The following is a 17,425-nucleotide window of genomic DNA, read 5'->3' as shown; positions in this document are numbered from 1 at the left end:
CCTGCCAATAGCAGTCAAAGTGGGAAAGAAAATACTTCACAGAAGAAGCTTGGTTCAATGAGTGAAAACTATGAATGTTTTATGGGCGAATCGGATGTGAATGAAATATTTGATATGTCGGTTCTCAAAGGAATGTTTTCAAACTGTGTAAGATGCATTCATTGTAGTGAAGTTGGTCTGGAACTCTCCATAATAAAGCACGTAGGACTTGCTAGTGAAATACAACTGAAATGTGATAAGTGTTCATACATGACCACCTTTTGGAACAGTGTTGCAGTAACTGCAACTGAAGAAAATGGTAGCAAAATCTACGAACACAACATTAGATTTGTTTATTCCTTGCGTTCAGTTGGTAAGGGTGCTACTGCATGTGCAATTTTCTGTAGCATCATGAATCTTCCAAATCCCCCAACCAAGTTTACGACCTATAATAAATTAATAGTGTCTAAAGTAGAAGATGTCTGTATAGAATCTATGAAGAACGCTGTGGAAGAGGCAGTAATGGAAAATAATGGTAACAGAGATTTGACTGCAGCGTTCGATGGTACCTGGCATAAACGGGGACACACATCTCTTCATGGTGTAGTATCTGCCACCAGTATGTATACAGGGAAAGTTTTAGATGCAGCAGTAATTTCAAAGTATTGTAGATGTCCACAAAAATATAAAGGTACACATGAAAATAATTGCAAAGCTAACTATAGTGGCAGTAGTGGAGGAATGGAAGTGGCTGGTGTTGCCAGTATATTCCAGCGTTCTGAGGCGTGTGATAAAGTGCGATATGTTAATTACCTTGGTGACGGTGATTCTAAAAGTTTCAAACATGTTCAAGGACTGAAGCCCTATGGTGATGATGTTGTAGTGCAGAAATTTGAGTGTATTGGACACGTACAGAAGCGAATGGGAACAAGACTTCGGCGACTGAAAGCTTCGTACAAAAAACAAAAACTCAGTGACGGTAAAGGGTTGGATGGGAAGGGAAGGTTAACTGACAGTGTAATTGACAAAATACAGAACTATTATGCAATGGCTATTAGGCAAAATACACAAAGTGTCGACGAAATGAAGAGGCTGTTTGGGCTCTTTTTTTTTTCATACTTCTTCAACCGATGAAAATCCCCCAACATAGCTTGTGTCCCAAAGAAGAAGACAGTTGGTGTAAATATAACAAAGGATTGCTAACTGGTGAAGTGTACACTCATAAGCATAGTCTGCCTCATGCAATAATGGAGGTGATAAAACCTATTTTCAGAGACTTAGCAGCACCTGAACTGTTGAAAAAGTGTATTCACGGAAAAACTCAAAACCCCAATGAAAGTGTAAATAGTGTTATATGGTCGAGAATCCCCAAGACTGTATTTGTTGGAATAGAAACACTTCACTTTGGTGTGTATGATGCTGTTGCGACTTTCAATGATGGCAACATTGTAGGGTGCAAGGTATTTAGAAATATGGGAATGAAGATAGGTTCTAACATGGTACGAGCGATGCTTGCTTTAGACAAGGAACGCCTTCTGGCTGCAGACAGGGCTGTAAAGAGTCTAGAAATACAAGCAAGAGTAAACAGGAGGAGGAACAAGAGGAAGCTGGAGGAGGAGTTTGCAGAGGATGAAGATAATCCATCCTATGGACCTGGAATGCACTAAAGAGTTAATCCAATCTTTGCCGCTCGTTTCCTAAAACTTTTATTTTCTCATACTAATTACATGTTTTCTAAGGATCTTCCAAGCATATTTGTTTCAAACTTTCAGTAAATGTTACACAGTACCTTCTGCATAATTTAACACAGCCTTTTTCCTAAAAACTGTATATTTTTGAATATATAAATAAAAAATTGCAAAAAAATGTTGTGAATTTTCATTACAATTGAAAAAAAAATCATCTTTAATAACTGAACTAAAATTTTGTAAAATCCCTGTGTTAAGTTGTAGCCCATATTCCAATAAATAATCTGTAAGAAGTTCAACTTCCTACCTCAAATACTTTGTGAGTAAAGATGTAATTTATAAGCGTTATTTTAACATTGCAAGTATAGGGCGTTCCGGAGCCCCTTAAGCCAACGGCCTTGTCAAAGAGGTCGGAGGAGTGGACAGAGGGTTCAGAGCACAATCTTTCCCGATCGGTGGGAAACTGCCCCTAAAGGTGGAAGAAACCGGCAATGATCACCGCCATGAGAATGCAGGAGGAGATGAAAACCACAGCATTAAAGACATATAACGTGTATCCACAGCATATGTGGCCAATAAATGAAAAAAGTGTCATGAAGATCACTCCATTGGCTAAAGATTCCGGAATAGTCCCCCATTTGGATCTCAGGGAGGGGACTGCCAACAGGAGGTGACTATGAGAAAAAGATTGAATAATCAACGAAAGGATAATGTTCTGGGAGTCTGGGCGTGGAATTTCAGAAGGTTGAACATAGTAGGGAAGCTAGAGAATCTGAATTGGGAGCAAAGCCACAGTCTAGATATAACAGGGTCCTGTGAAATGAAATGGAAAGGAGATAAGGATTTCTGGACAAATGAGCATAGGGTCATATCAACAGCAGCAGGAAATAGTATAACAGGAGTAATATTCCTTATGCATAGGAAGGTATTACAGAGAGTGTTTTGCTGTGAACGGATCAGTGATAGGGTGGTTCTTTTCAGAATCGACAGCCACAGTTCAGATATAGATGCAGACGTCGCGAGCTGAACATAAAGAGATAGAGAACGTATATGAGGATATTGAAAGGGTAGTACATCACGTAAAGGGAAATGAAAGTCTAATATGGGAGACTGGAATCATGTTATAGGGGAAAAAGTAGAGAAACAGGTTACAGGAGACATGGGCTTGGGACAAGGAATGAGAGAGGATAGAGCTTAACTGAGTTCTGAAGTAAATTTCAGCTGGTAATAGCGAATAATCTGTTCACGAGTAACAAGCGGAGCAGGTATACTTCGAAAAGGGAGATTGATACGGGAAGATTCAGTTAGATTACATCATGCTCAGACAGAGACTCCGAAATCAGATACTGGTTTGTAAGCCGTACCTGGGAGCAGATATAGACTCAGATCACAATTTAATACTGATGAAGAGTAAGCTGAAGTTTAAGAGACTAGTGAGGATGAATGAATACGCAAACAAATAGGATACACAAGTACTTAGTAATAACAAGATATGGTTGAAGTTCTCTAAGGCTATAGATACAGCAATAAGGAACAGCTTAGTAGGCATTACAGCTGATGAAGAATGGACATCCCTGAAAAGGGCAGTCACATAAGTTGAGAAGAAAAACAACAGGTGCGAAGAAGGCAACTACAAGAAAACCACGTATAACAAAAGAAATACTTCAGGTGATAGTGAGAGAAGGATGTACAAAAATTTTCGGCTAAATCCAGGAATACAGAAATACAAGTCGCTGACGAATGAAATAAATAGGAAGTGCAGTGGAGCTCAATGAATAATGTGAAGAAATCGGAGAAGAAGAATGTCAGAAGGACTGATTCAGCATACGGGAAAGTATAAACAACCTTCGGTGAAATTAAAAGCAAGGGTGGTAACATTAAGAGTGCAACGAGAATTCCACTGTTAAATGCAGAGGAGTTTGTGAATAGATGGAAAGAGTACATTGAAAGCCTCTATGAGGAGGAAGATTTCTCTGATGTGATGGAAGAAGAAACAGCAGTCGATTTAGAAGAGATAGGGGATCCAGTATTAGAATATTAAGGCAGAAGGAATATATAGCAGTCCATCAGAATTTCTAAAATTATTGGGGCAAGTGGCAACAAAACTTTTATTCACGTTGGTGTGTAGAATGTATGAGTCTGGCGACATCTGATATTTGGAAAAATATCATTCACAGAATTCTGAAAACTGCAAGCGCTGACAAGTGCGAGAATTATCTCACAGCCAGCTTAACAGTTCAATCCTCAAAATTCCTGATAAGAACAGTATACAGAAGAATGGAAAAGAGAATTGACGATACGTTAGATGAGGATGGGTTTGTCTTTAGGAAAGGTAAAGGCACCAGGCAGGCAATTCTAACGTTGCGGTTGATAATGGAAGCAAGTAATATCAAGTAACGGTTATAGGATTTGCCGACTTAGAAAAATCGTTCGACAGTGTAGAATGGTGCAAGATGTTGGAAATTTTTTGATAAATAGGAGGGAAGCCACAGAGAGAGACGAGTAATAAACAGTATTTAAAAGGGCCATGAGGGTACAATGGGAGTGGACGACAAAGAACAAAGTACTTTGATTAAAAAGGGTGTAAGACATGGATGTAGTCTTTAACACCCACTATTCAATCTGTACATCGAAGAAGCAATGATTGAACCGAAATAAAGGTTTAGAAGTTGAATTACAATTCAAGGAGAAAGAATATGAATGATACGGTTCGCTGATGACTTTGCTATCCTAAGTGAAAGTGAAGAAGAATTACTAGAACTTCTGAGTGGAATGAACAGTCCAAAAAGTATAGAGGATCGATTGAGAGTAACTCGGAGAAAGACGAAAGTAATGAGAAGTAGCAGAAATAAGAACAGCAGGAAACTTAACATCAGGATTGTTGGTCACGAAGTAGATTAAGTTAAACTTTTCTGCTACCTAAGGCAGCAAAATATCCAACGACGGACGGAGCGAGGGGGACATCAACAGCAGACTAGCACTGGCAAAAACGGCATCCCTGGCTAAGAGAAGTCTACTAGTATCAAGAATAGGCCTTAATTCGAGGAAGAATTTTCTGATAATATGCGTTTGGAGCACAGCGTTGTATGCTAGTAAAACATGGACTGTGGGAAAAACCGGTACAAAAGAGAATAGAAGCATTTGAGATGTGGCTACAGACGAATGTTGAAATTTATGTGGACTGATGAGGTAAGGAACGAGGAGGGTCTGCTCACAATCGGAGAGGAAAGGAATATATAGACAACACTGACAAGAAGATGGGAGCGGGTGACAAAAAAAATGGTTCAAATGGCTCTGAGCACTATGGGACTCAACTGCTGTGGTCATTAGTCCCCTAGAACTTAGAACTACTTAAACCTAACTAACCTAAGGACATCACACACATCCATGCCCGAGGCAGGATTCGAACCTGCGACCGTAGCAGTCGCACGGTTCCGGACTGCGCGCCTAGAACCGCGAGACCACCGCGGCCGGCAGCGGGTGACAAGACATCTGTTAAGTCATCAGAGATTCACTTCCATAGTACTACAGGGAGCTGTAGACGGCAAAATTTGTAGAGGTAGACAGACATTGTATACGTCCAGCAGATAACTGATTGCACAGATTTCAAGTGCTACTCTGAGGGAAGAGGTTTGCACAGGAGAGGACTTCGTGGCGGGCCGCATCAAACCTGTCAGAAGACTGATGACTCAAAAAAAAAAAAAAAGTCTGTAAACTGATTGCATTTTTCAGTTTCATAGAAATGAGCCGAAATCTGCTACTTACATCTACCTGCAACTGACGTTACGTGATCATTACATTTCATGCCCCTGTATATTGCAACAGCCAGCTATTTGTAGAGTGCACTGATTAAAATAGGGACTTGTTCATATTGTAGTGTAAGGATATTAGTTGTTTTAATTTTCTGAAGTCTTCAGTTTTACAATTCTGAACGTTTACAATGAGTAGCCCAAAATTTTGCATCTATTTTAAATAGTATTAACATATGCCTGAATGTTCGATCAGCTGTTTCCATAACGTACTTCATTTTACATGAGTGTCTCAGTTAGGGAAATACAGGACACTAATTGTTAAATTTGGTAAAAGACATCATTGTCGCCGTTGACTGTATGAAATATTTGTTATTACGAATCCAGTTTCGGCCTTAGGGCCATTTTCAATGAACACTGCTAAAGTTACATTCTGTCAGATATAAGACTATCTGAATGAGTACATGTTATCGTCAAAATGCAGCCTTTACACTGCGAAAATACCACAAGATCCGATGAGTACGACATTTATTACATCGTAAAACGTTGTTAAATATTTGTGATAGATTATCAGAACGATGGTAACATTCACAATACAGCACATATTTAACAACATTTTATGAAGTAATAAGTGTCGGACTCATCGAATCTCGTGGGTTTCTTGCAGCCAAAAAGCTGCATTCTGACATGTACTCATGTCAGATAGTCTTGTTTTCTGATAGAATGTAACTTTTGCAGTGTTACTTGAAAATAGCCTTAAGGCCGAAATTGCAATCGTGATAATAAATATTTCATACAGTCAACGACGACTATGAGGTCTTCTAAGAAATACTATATGACTGTGAATCTCAACCATGAGAAGTTGATGTTAAATTTGTGTGACTGACAATCTTCAGTTCTGGCCCGAGGTCCTTTGAATGTTATGAGAGGTCTGTTGATAAAATTTTGCTACTTTTGTCGAAGATGAGTTAACGCGGTTGACGGTATATTTCACTTAGCATCTTTTATCTGCAGCCACATACTTTGTTTTGCACCTATGGTGAAGTAGTCGCTGCTATGCTCCTATGCTCGGTGTCCAAGCACCATGGAAGTTTCCTCCAACAGCGAATTGTTTTATTGGGTATATTTCTACCCAGTGCATGATCCACTAATTTTCTAACTTTAACTACAGCTCTTCTACACTATAATTCCCAGAAACAGTTATTTGGCTTTCCTACTGGGGGAAGGATGCTTTTCTCTTGACCGCACATTTCTTCATCATTTAATTGTTCTACCCCTTTTAGTTGTTCTACGTAATTTGTAAATTATTGTTACTACTAGCACCTCATAGTCGCTGATACCAGCTTCAACTTGGACAGCATCAAAGAGGACGGATCCGTTAGCTGTAGTTATACGTAGTATATTTCCATTTCGAGACGACTTCCGAAATGTCTATTCTACGTATTTTTCAGAGAAACCGTTATGTATTATTTCATACGTGGTCTTATCAAGTCAAAGTCTTACAAAACAGTATTATCTCAATCGACTGCTGAATGATTAAGGTCTTTAACAATAGTGATAGTATGACTGGAGGATATTTGTACTATCGATCTGAGGTTTTGCCTGAAGATTTCTGTTACATTGGGGAGCGAATCTGGTGGTACGTACAAAAATCCAGTTATACTTTCATTCCGATCCTTGATACAAGATCTGCCGCAATCAATCTCCCCTGCAGCTAAAATGTCTATTTAGATGGAGCTGAGTTCCTTGTCCACTACACAAAATATACCCCTTCCATTTTCCACTAGCCAATCTTGTTGGTATACTCTTAAATTTTCCCCATAAATCTTGCAATAGCCAAATTCAAATTTTAGCCAGGTTTCTGTACCTTTTACTGTTTAAGCTCCAATATTTCTCGGTAGTGCTTCGAATCATAGCAAATTGTTGCGATAGTTTCGGTGGTTGGTCAATAGTATTTTATCATTCTCCTCTGTGTAGGACGGGGATTGTACACATTTTCTCATGGACTTTTACCGCTATTACTATATGGATTGGCTGGGGATTTTCTTACTGTAGAAAATAAAAAAAAAACTTACGCGCACCCATGCTCCGAGACAATCGACTTCATTTACTTCCGGTACGATGGGCGTGGAAGAATTATGGGCAAATTTTAAACACGTTGTAAATCACACATTGGAGAAGTATGTGACGAAAAAGTGTGTTACGGACGGAAAAGACCCACCGTGGCTTAACAGCGCAATTCGGAGGATGCTCAGGAAGCAAAGACAGTTGCACTCGCGGTACAAGAAAGATCGGGAGAATGAGGACAGGCAAAAGTTAGTAGAGATTCGTGCTGCTGTAAAAAGAGCGATGCGCGAAGCATAAAACCACTACCACCGTCATACCTTAGCAAAGGATCTTGCTGAAAACCCAAGGAAATTCTGGTCTTACGTAAAATCGGTAAGCGGGTAGAAGGCTTCCATACAGTCACTTACTGATCAGTTTGCTGAAATATTAAATTTAGCATTTGAGAAATCTTTCACGCAGGAGGATCATACAAACATACCACCGTTTGAGTCTCGTACAGATTCCCGTATGGAGGACATAGACATCCCTGGGGTTGTGAAGCAGCTGAATGGGTAGAAAATAAATAAATCGCCAAGTCCTGATGGGATTCCAATTCGGTTTTACAGAGAGTACTCTACTGCATTGGCTCCTTTCTTAGCTTGCATTTATCGCGAATCTCTTGCCCAACGTAAAGTCCCGAGCGACTGGAAAAAAGCGCAGGTGACGCCTGTATATAAGAAGGGTAGAAGGACGCATCCTCAAAATTACAGACCAACATCCTTAACATCGGTTTGTTGCAGGATTCCCGAACATATTCTCAGTTCGAATATAATGAATTTCCTTGAGACAGAGAAGTTGCTGTCAATGCATCAGCACGGCTTTAGAAAGCATCGCTCCTGCGAAACGCAACACGCCCTTTTTCACAAGATATCTTGCGAACCATGGATGAAGGGTATCAGACGGACGCCATATTCCTTGACTTCCGGAAAGCGTTTGACTCGGTTCCTCACTGCAGACTCCTAACTAAGGTACGAGCATATGGGATTGGTTCCCAAGTATGTGAGTGGCTCGAAGACTTCTTAGCTAATAGAACCCAATACGCTGTCCTCGATGGTGAGTGTTCATCGGAGGTGAGGGTATCATCTGGAGTGCTCCAGGGAAGTGTGGTAGGTCCGCTGTTGTTTTCTATCTACATAAATGATCTTTTGCATAGGGTGGATAGCAATGTGCGGCTGTTTGCTGATGATGCTGTGGTGTACAGGAAGGTGTCGTCGTTGAGTGACTGTAGGAGGATACAAGATGACTTGGACAGGATTTGTGATTGGTGTAAAGAATGGCAGCTAACTCTATGTAAATTAATGCAGGTGAATAGGAAAAATAATCCCGTAATGTTTGAATACTCCATTAGTAATGTAGCGCTTGATACAGTCACGTCGATTAAATATTTGGGCGTAACATTGCAGAGCGATATGAAGTGGGACAAGCATGTAATGTCAGCTTTGGGGAAGGTGGATAGTCGTCTTCGGTTCATTAGTAGAATTTTGGGAAGATGTGGTTCATCTGTAAAGGAGACCACTTATAAAACGCTAACACGACCTATTCTTGAGTAGTGCTCGAGCGTTTGGGATCCCTATCAGGTAGGATTGAGGGTGGACATAGAAGCAATTCAGAGGCGGCCTGCTAGATTTGTTACTGGTAGGTTTGATTATCACGCGAGTGTTACGGAAATGCTTCAGGAACTCGGGTGGGAGTCTCTGGAGGAAAGGAGGCGTTCTTTTCGTGAATCGCTACTCAGAAAATTTAGAGAACCAGCATTTGAGGCTGACTGCAGTACAATTTCACTGCCGCCAACTTATATTTCGCGTAAAGACCACAAAGATAAGAGACATTTGGGCTCGTATAGAGGCATATAGGCAGTCATTTTTCCCTCGTTCTGTTTGGGAGTGGAACAGGGAGAGAAGATGCTAGTTGTGGTACCAGGTACCCTCCGCCACGCACCATATGGTGGATTGCGGGATATGTACGTAGATGTAGGCGTAGAAATTCAGCCTCTGATATTGGTATAAATCTGACCTATTTAAGTGGGCCCTAAAGTTCTCAGTTTGTATTACACAAGTACATAATACCTATAAATTTTCTGTGCATTTTTAGAATCATCGTTTGAAAACATGTAGACCAGTAGAATGTTCGGAGCATTATAAATACATCATTTCTCAATGTTTCACGTACTGTCCTGTACGTAATGATTCCAACATCTGTTGCTGACTCAGCTTACCGTGTAATTATTTGACCCCTTCCCATTTGTCTGTGCTAACAGTTACATCCTATGCGTTATATCTCTTCGTTTCCAGCTTTCCTTCAATGTTAAAAGCTGCATAACTTTATGCTGCGACAGTGTATAATGTTAATTATGTGTCCATCTTCCCAGTTCGCATGACTGTGTATAATTTGCATCCATGAAGTGTGTTTTCCATTAACTTTTGGGCCTATGTTCTTTTTATTCGCATTATAACGTACGTTATGGTTCTTTAAATTTTATCGTTTCCCGAAAGTAGCTTTGGAGGCTTACGATACTGAAATGTTCATAGGAATACCATTCAGTGCTAAAAGATGCTAAGACTCATGGCGCGGGTTAGTATAAAATGCTTCATTACTGTTGAGTGACGCTCATAGAAATATGCCTATGATTTCCGTTTCATGCTCGATAGGAACTGACGCGAATGACCTCTTTCAATTCTCTTAACATCCAAGACATGAGTGTGACTCAAAATTAATTTTAGAATTAATGACCCAAGTGAAATACCTCACCAGATCGTTTAATGTTAATAACATAAAATTATAGCAAGTATGTGTAACATATTTTTTTGTGTTTCGGCTCATGCGCTGGAGAGCTTTTGGAGTTATGAAGAGGTATTGTGCACTATTTTAGCAATGTCACAACTGAATGTTATTCCTCTTATTCTTACCTGATTTAGTATAGAGGTGGCAAAGCCTGAGTTTGATGTTAGTAAAATGTTAACACTTCATCACATATGACAACGTCCAGTTGCCATGTCAACAATGTTATCGGGCGCTACTTCAGGACCGTTTACAGAATCTTTCCGAAATCTGAACTCCACATTTACATCTACTTCTAAATGTATACTTCACAAGCCACCGTAAGGTGTACTACCGTGGTACTTAGCATGTGGGTCCCAACCTTATCTGTTTCTCCTGAACTGAGAGATGGTTGTTGTTGTTGTGGTCTACAGTCCTGAGACTGGTTTGAAGCAGCTCTCCATGCTACTCTATCCTGTGCAAGCTTCTTCATCTCCCAGTACCTACTGCAACCTACTTCCTTCTGAATCTGCTTAGTGTATTCATCTCTGGGTCTCCCTCTACGATTTTTGCCCTCCACGCTGCCCTCCAATGCTAAATTTGTGATCCCTTGATCCCTCAAACATGTCCTGCCAACCGATCCCTTCTTCTAGTCAAGTTGTGCCACAAACTTCTCTTCTCCCCAATCCTATTCAATACCTCCTCATTAGTTACGTGATCTACCCACCTTATCTTCAGCATTCTTCTGTAGCACCACATTTCGAAAGCTTCTATTCTCTTCTTGTCCAAACTATTTATCGTCCATGTTTCACTTCCATACATGGCTACACTCCATACAAATACTTCCAGAAACGACTTCCTGACATTTAAATCTATGCTCGATGTTAACAAATTTCTCTTCTTCAGAAACGCTTTCCTTGCCATTGCCAGTCTACATTTTATATCCTCTCTACTTCGACCATCATCAGTTATTTTACTCCCTAAATAGCAAAACTCCTTTGCTACTTTAAGTGTCTCATTTCCTAATCTAATCCCCTCAGCATCACCCGATTTAATTTGACTACATTCCATTATCCTCGTTTTGCTTTTGTTGATGTTCATCTTATATCCTCCTTTCAAGACACTGTCCATTCCGTTCAACTGCTCTTCCAAGTCCTTTGCTGTCTCCGACAGAATTACAATGTCGTCGGCGAACCTCAACGTTTTCACTTCTTCTCCATGAATTTTAATACCTACTCCGAATTTTTCTTTTGTTTCCTTTACTGCTTGCTCAATATACAGATTGAATAACATCGGGGAGAGGCTACAACCCTGTCTCACTCCTTTCCCAACCACTGCTTCCCTTTCATGCCCCTCGACTCTTATAACTGCCATCTGGTTTCTGTACAAATTGTAAATAGCCTTTCGCTCCCTGTATTTTACCCCTGCCACCTTCAGAATTTGAAAGAGAGTATTCCAGTTAACGTTGTCAAAAGCTTTTTCTAAGTCTACAAATGCTAGAAACGTAGGTTTGCCTTTTCTTAATCTTTCTTCTAAGATAAGTCGTAAGGTTAGTATTGCCTCACGTGTTCCAACATTTCTACGGAATCCAAACTGATCTTCCCCGAGGTTCGCTTCTACGAGTTTTTCCATTCGTCTGTAAAGAATTCGCGTTAGTATTTTGCAGCTGTGACTTATTAAACAGTTCGGTAATTTTCACATCTGTCAACACCTGCTTTCTTTAGGATTGGAATTATTATATTCTTCTTATAGTCTGTGGGTAATTCGCCTGTCGCCATACATCTTGCTCACCAGATGGTAGAGTTTTGTCAGGACTGGCTTTCCCAAGGCCATCAGTAGTTCTAATGGAATGTTGTCTACTCCCGGGGCCTAGTTTCGACTCAGGTCTTTCAGTGCTCTGTCAAACTCTTCACGCAGTATCTTATCTCCCATTTCATCTTCATCTTCATCCTCTTCCATTTCCATAATATTGTCCTCAAGTACATCGCCCTTGTATAAACCCTCTATATACTCCTTCCACCTTTCTGCCTTCCCTTCTTTGCTTAGAACTGGGTTGCCATCTGAGCTCTTGATATTCATACAAGTGGTTCTCTTCTCTCCAAATGTCTCTTTAATTTTCCTGTAGGCAGTACCTATCTTACCCCTAGTGAGACAAGCCTCTACATCCTCACATTTGTCCTCTAGCCACCCCTGCTTAGCCATTTTGCACTTCCTGTCGATCTCATTTTTGAGAAGTTTGTATTCCTTTTCGCCTGCTTCATTTACTGCATTCTTATATTTTCTGAAGGCCCTTAGTGTCCATGCACATGGACCCGAAAAAATTTTATGCCAGTGAACAACTGCGAGAGAGATTTGTCTTGATGGAAATAATGTTTCACAAATGTTGTGAGTAAATTTACCGCCGGCGCACAAGGTCTCCCTTGCCACGTCTCCCACGGTACATAGTTGAAGTCATTACCGACACTAGCGCTGACTTGACGAACTTCTGAAAAAACTTGCAGGTTTGTAAGCGAAGTCATTTCGTACCTGATGGTAAACTAACTCCGGAATGCTTTGAGGTCGGTAAAAGTTAATGACTGGAACCCCGTAGCACATACATCTGCCAACACTATTCATACAGTTCAGTTTGTAAGTTAAACGACTCCTTAATCGAAACTGTTCCCATCTGCATTGCAACAGCTACCGCTACAGCAGTGTACTTTCACGTCCATGTAAAGGTTTCTTACAATTAGTATGTCATTTACGCTAATATAAAATATTTGTAAGCCAGGGAATGCCTTACACCCATTAAAGTTCAGTTCTGGGAAAGTAATTACAGAATGATAAATGAGACTGCGGTGTAATTACTGGCATATGTAACCAAAACTAAAGTTCACTTGGATTGTTAGCATTTTCTGTTGACATTGCCATAATCACCAATAACAGATAAGAAGACATACCGTCTGTAGAGAAACTACAGGAAATCCATCCCTGCAGTTTGTCAGATTAATTAATGGTCACCCTGTGTAGTCTGAATAATAGGGGAGCCAGAACAAATGCTTTGCGTTCTTTTAAATTTGGCATGCTTTTCCATTCTTTCTGCAACAGTGTTGTAACCCGTTTTGTGTACCAAGGAGGATCAGCTCCGTCGTTTGTTAATTAATGTAGTGTAAATTTCTCAATTACTGCCGATACTATTTCTTTGAATTCAAGCCACATCTGGTCTACACTTACATTGTTAGTTTTGTATGAGTGCAGATGGTCTCTCAGGAGTGCATCAAGTATATTTTTATCTGCTTTTTTGGATAGGTGTATTTTTCTTTTATTTTTTGGAGGATTTAGGGGTTACAATATTCAATCTCGGTACGACAATTGGTTCAAATGGCTCTGAGCACTATGGAACTTAACAACTGAGGTCAATAATCCCCTAGAATTTAGAACTACTTAAACCTAGCTAACCTAAGGACGACACACACATCCATGCCCGAGGCATGATTCGAACCTGCGACCGTATCGGTACGACAACCCTGTGCCCAGTAATCCCTTTGCCCGTTTTGATGCTTGTTATTAGCTCAAGATTATTTGTTGCTGGGAGGTCAAGTGTGTTTTCACAGCCGTTTATTCATGAACTAACTGCTCTAAATGATCTTCAGAAAATGCAGTTAGCACAATTTCGGATCATGTTTTGTGTATACCTCCGGATTTAAAGACGTATTTTCGCCAACATATAAAGGGTAAATTAAAGTCACCACCAACTACAAATGTATGAGTCGGGTACGTGTTTGAAATTAAACTCAAGTTTTGTTTGAACCTTTCAGCAATTGTATAATCTGAATTGGGAGGACGGTGAAAGGATCAAATTATTATTTTGTTCCTGTTGCCAAGAATGACCTCTGCCAATACTAACTTGCAGGCAGTATCTACTTCTGTTTCACGAACAGATAAACTACTTCTAACAGCAACAAACACGCCACCGCCAACCGTGTTTAGCCTATCGTTTCGGAACATCGTTATGTTCTTAGCAAAAACTTCGGCAGAGTTTATCTCCGGCTTTATCCAGCTTTCAGTGGCTATATCGATTTGAGCATCAGTGCTTTCTTTTAGCACTTGGGACTCTCTCGGAATCCACAGATGATCGCTTGTTATTTATAAATCTATTGGAGTTCGCATCAAGGCAATGAATTATCTCACGATCAAAAAATTTGAGAAAACTTTCAATTTTAGTTTTAGTTCCTGTTGCATTACGTTTCGGGCCAGGTAAGACCTTGATTATATTCTTAAGTTTTGTTTTACCCGGAATCACTAACGGATTATTTATCCATTAAGTTTCCTGGTCCTCGACAGCATAAAAATGGGACTCTCAGATTCAGTGGAATAAGCTTCAGCATCAATTATTTCTGATTTATCGTCGCTGTCAAAGAAATCAACATAATACTTTTAGTCAGATGATTCCAGAAGAAGTTGCTCAATTTCGTCTAGCGTCAATTCTTTTCTTGGTGCAAAACTTCATGACAATATGGAAAGTATAATACTAATCTCCAGTAATTAAATAATCATTCACTGGGAGTGTTTTTGTAAAATATAACTTCTGATCTTCAAAACATTCAGCAGAGCATACGCCACATTTACTTACATCACCGGGCGCATGAGGTACGCAGTACCGCCTCAGTGTAGCTGTCCACTTCACAGATCGCTCACGGCTATTGTGAAGGGTCTTATAAAGCGACACTGGTGAAACTTTTCGCCTGACGACGTCATCGAAGCATATCTAGCACCACTGTTGTGTGTTTGGTGCTTTAATTATGGACAGAAAACTAAGTTGGCGGCACTCTGTGCCTCTACGCGCCAGCCGCAGGGTTAAAATATCGCCCAGTTTTCGGAAAAGATGTATTACTGGGGTACAATACCATGCTCAGTATGGGAAAAGCTGGTCGGCTTTTGTTATCAGAGGACACAAAGCAAAGGTCTGGGTTATGCTCCTGCTGCCACGCTGTCGATCACAACGTGCCTCCATCATGAGCGTGAAACATAAAGGTATGTGGAAAATATCTCAGACCACACAACCGAAGCAGCACCGTTTTATCGTCTCCTTCGTACTTCTAGCTCTGGCAGTAAGTGTTGCAGACTTCGAGGTAGACTGTTGAATGGGTATGGATATTTAACACATTTTTAGGCCAGGTGCGGGAGTCTTGTAGACGTTAACAACGGTGATCTAGCCAGTCTTTAGAATTACTTAATGAATACTGTTGTCAATGTAAGTGGCAATGTGTGAGATATTTTCGATACTTGATCTCACTTACGGCACTATAGCATAAGCTCGGTCATATGTGGTACCCAGAAAATCAAAATGAGATATTTTGCTTCTTGAGAGAAGGTTTCCTTCGAATACAGCTTTGGCTTCCTGTAAGGCGACTAGAACGACATCGTTGCCACTTAAAATGTTTTGTAGGATTTGATATTTAGTCGCACTTATTAGCTATACATTAAAGTGCCAAATTCAGCGAGAAGGTCCGAGCTTCGTAGTTACAGGGTCTTTGGAAGATCCGTTCGTTGTAATCATGCTGTGGTAAGTGAAGTAAGTGCCAGGAGATCTCAGTGATAGTTTGGCTGCGGTTGTGCTAGTTCATTTAACATTATACAGGGTGCACGTGCAGCATTACACCCCAGAACTATCGTTAAATCAGATTAACAAGTCATGTACTCAGGTTTATGAAAGGAATATGTGGTGTTGTTAGCCGTAGCGCTAGCACCAGCTGTCGACACCACTAAGATGTTACTTCCTATAGGTGCATCGCTGGCCACACGAATGACACGGAAGTAACAAGACACGCTCGCTGAATTTGTGCCCGCCACCGTCGGCGGCCTGTCTTAACACAGACCGACGCACGGATCCCAGATCAGTTCTATGCCATGTAGTGTTACAACAAAAACATAAGTAAATCCTCCTGAACTACGAGGCAGAGGGCCGAAAAAAATCTAATGACAGTAGATCCCACAGACCTCGAGGAATTACAGCATATAATTTATAACGTTTAGATTTGTTATTAACTTTAACCTTTTGACAGGTTTCACAAGTCCTAATAATACTTCTCACAATACGGGACATATTTTTGAAATAATAATACTTCATTAGATGCTTAATACATTTATGAATTCCAAAATGCCCGTAACCTTCATGAATATAAGTAATTAATTCGTACACAACAGTTTTCGGAATGCAGATTTTCCATCTCTGGTGTTCCCTCTGTGCTTTCCAATACAACAAGTCGTTGAAATATAACCACACACACCGGGTATTAACTGTTTCGTCCCCATTATTAAGGTTTTGTATAAGTTCCCTATATTGATCGTCATTTCTTTGATTGCATCTAATAGCAGTTACTATCCGTTTAATCTTACGTCCGCTCTCCTGAGCTAAAAGGAAATAAACATGGTAATTTGTTCCTGGTTCTTCTGCAATGTTAATATTCTCTATTCCTACTGGAAGTCTCGACAAAGCATCCGAAACTACATTTTGAGATTCTTTTATATACCTAATTTCGCACTGAAATTCTTGCAAGCATAATACCCAACGTAATAATCTACGGTGAAGTAACCGACAATTGTTCAAAAAGGTTAAAGCCTGATGATCAGTATATACAATTGTTTTTCTTCCAATTAATAATCCTCTAAATCTTTTAAAGCCCCATACCACTGCAAGAGCTTCCTTCTCGGTTACAAAATAATTTCTTTCATGTTTACTTAAAGTTCTACTAGCGAATCCAATAGGCTGACATAATCCCTTTTTATTGGTCAGATCACCTTGGAATATTACGCAAGACACACCATAATCAGAGGTATCCGTACACATACAAAAGTCCTGATTGAAATCTGGATGGTATAACATTTTAGCTTCTGTTAATGCTCCTTTTATCTTATTAAAAACTTCCTCTTCCTCTTTTCCCCAGAGCATACTGATTTCTCTTTTAATAAATCCAGTAATTTAGGATTAACAATATCCTGCCCTGGAAGAAATCTTCTCAGAAATCCTACCATTCCTAAGAATGATTTCAGTTCTTTCGGATTTCTAGGACTCGGGCATCGAGCAATAGCTTCAATACGTGCTGGGTCTGGCCTAATACCTTTACTGTCCACTATATGCCCCAAAAATCTCACTTCCTCCTTTCG

Source organism: Schistocerca nitens, chromosome 8, assembly GCF_023898315.1.
Source record: "Schistocerca nitens isolate TAMUIC-IGC-003100 chromosome 8, iqSchNite1.1, whole genome shotgun sequence".
Lineage (NCBI taxonomy): Eukaryota > Metazoa > Arthropoda > Insecta > Orthoptera > Acrididae > Schistocerca > Schistocerca nitens.
Note: the sequence above shows the minus strand (reverse complement) of the source record.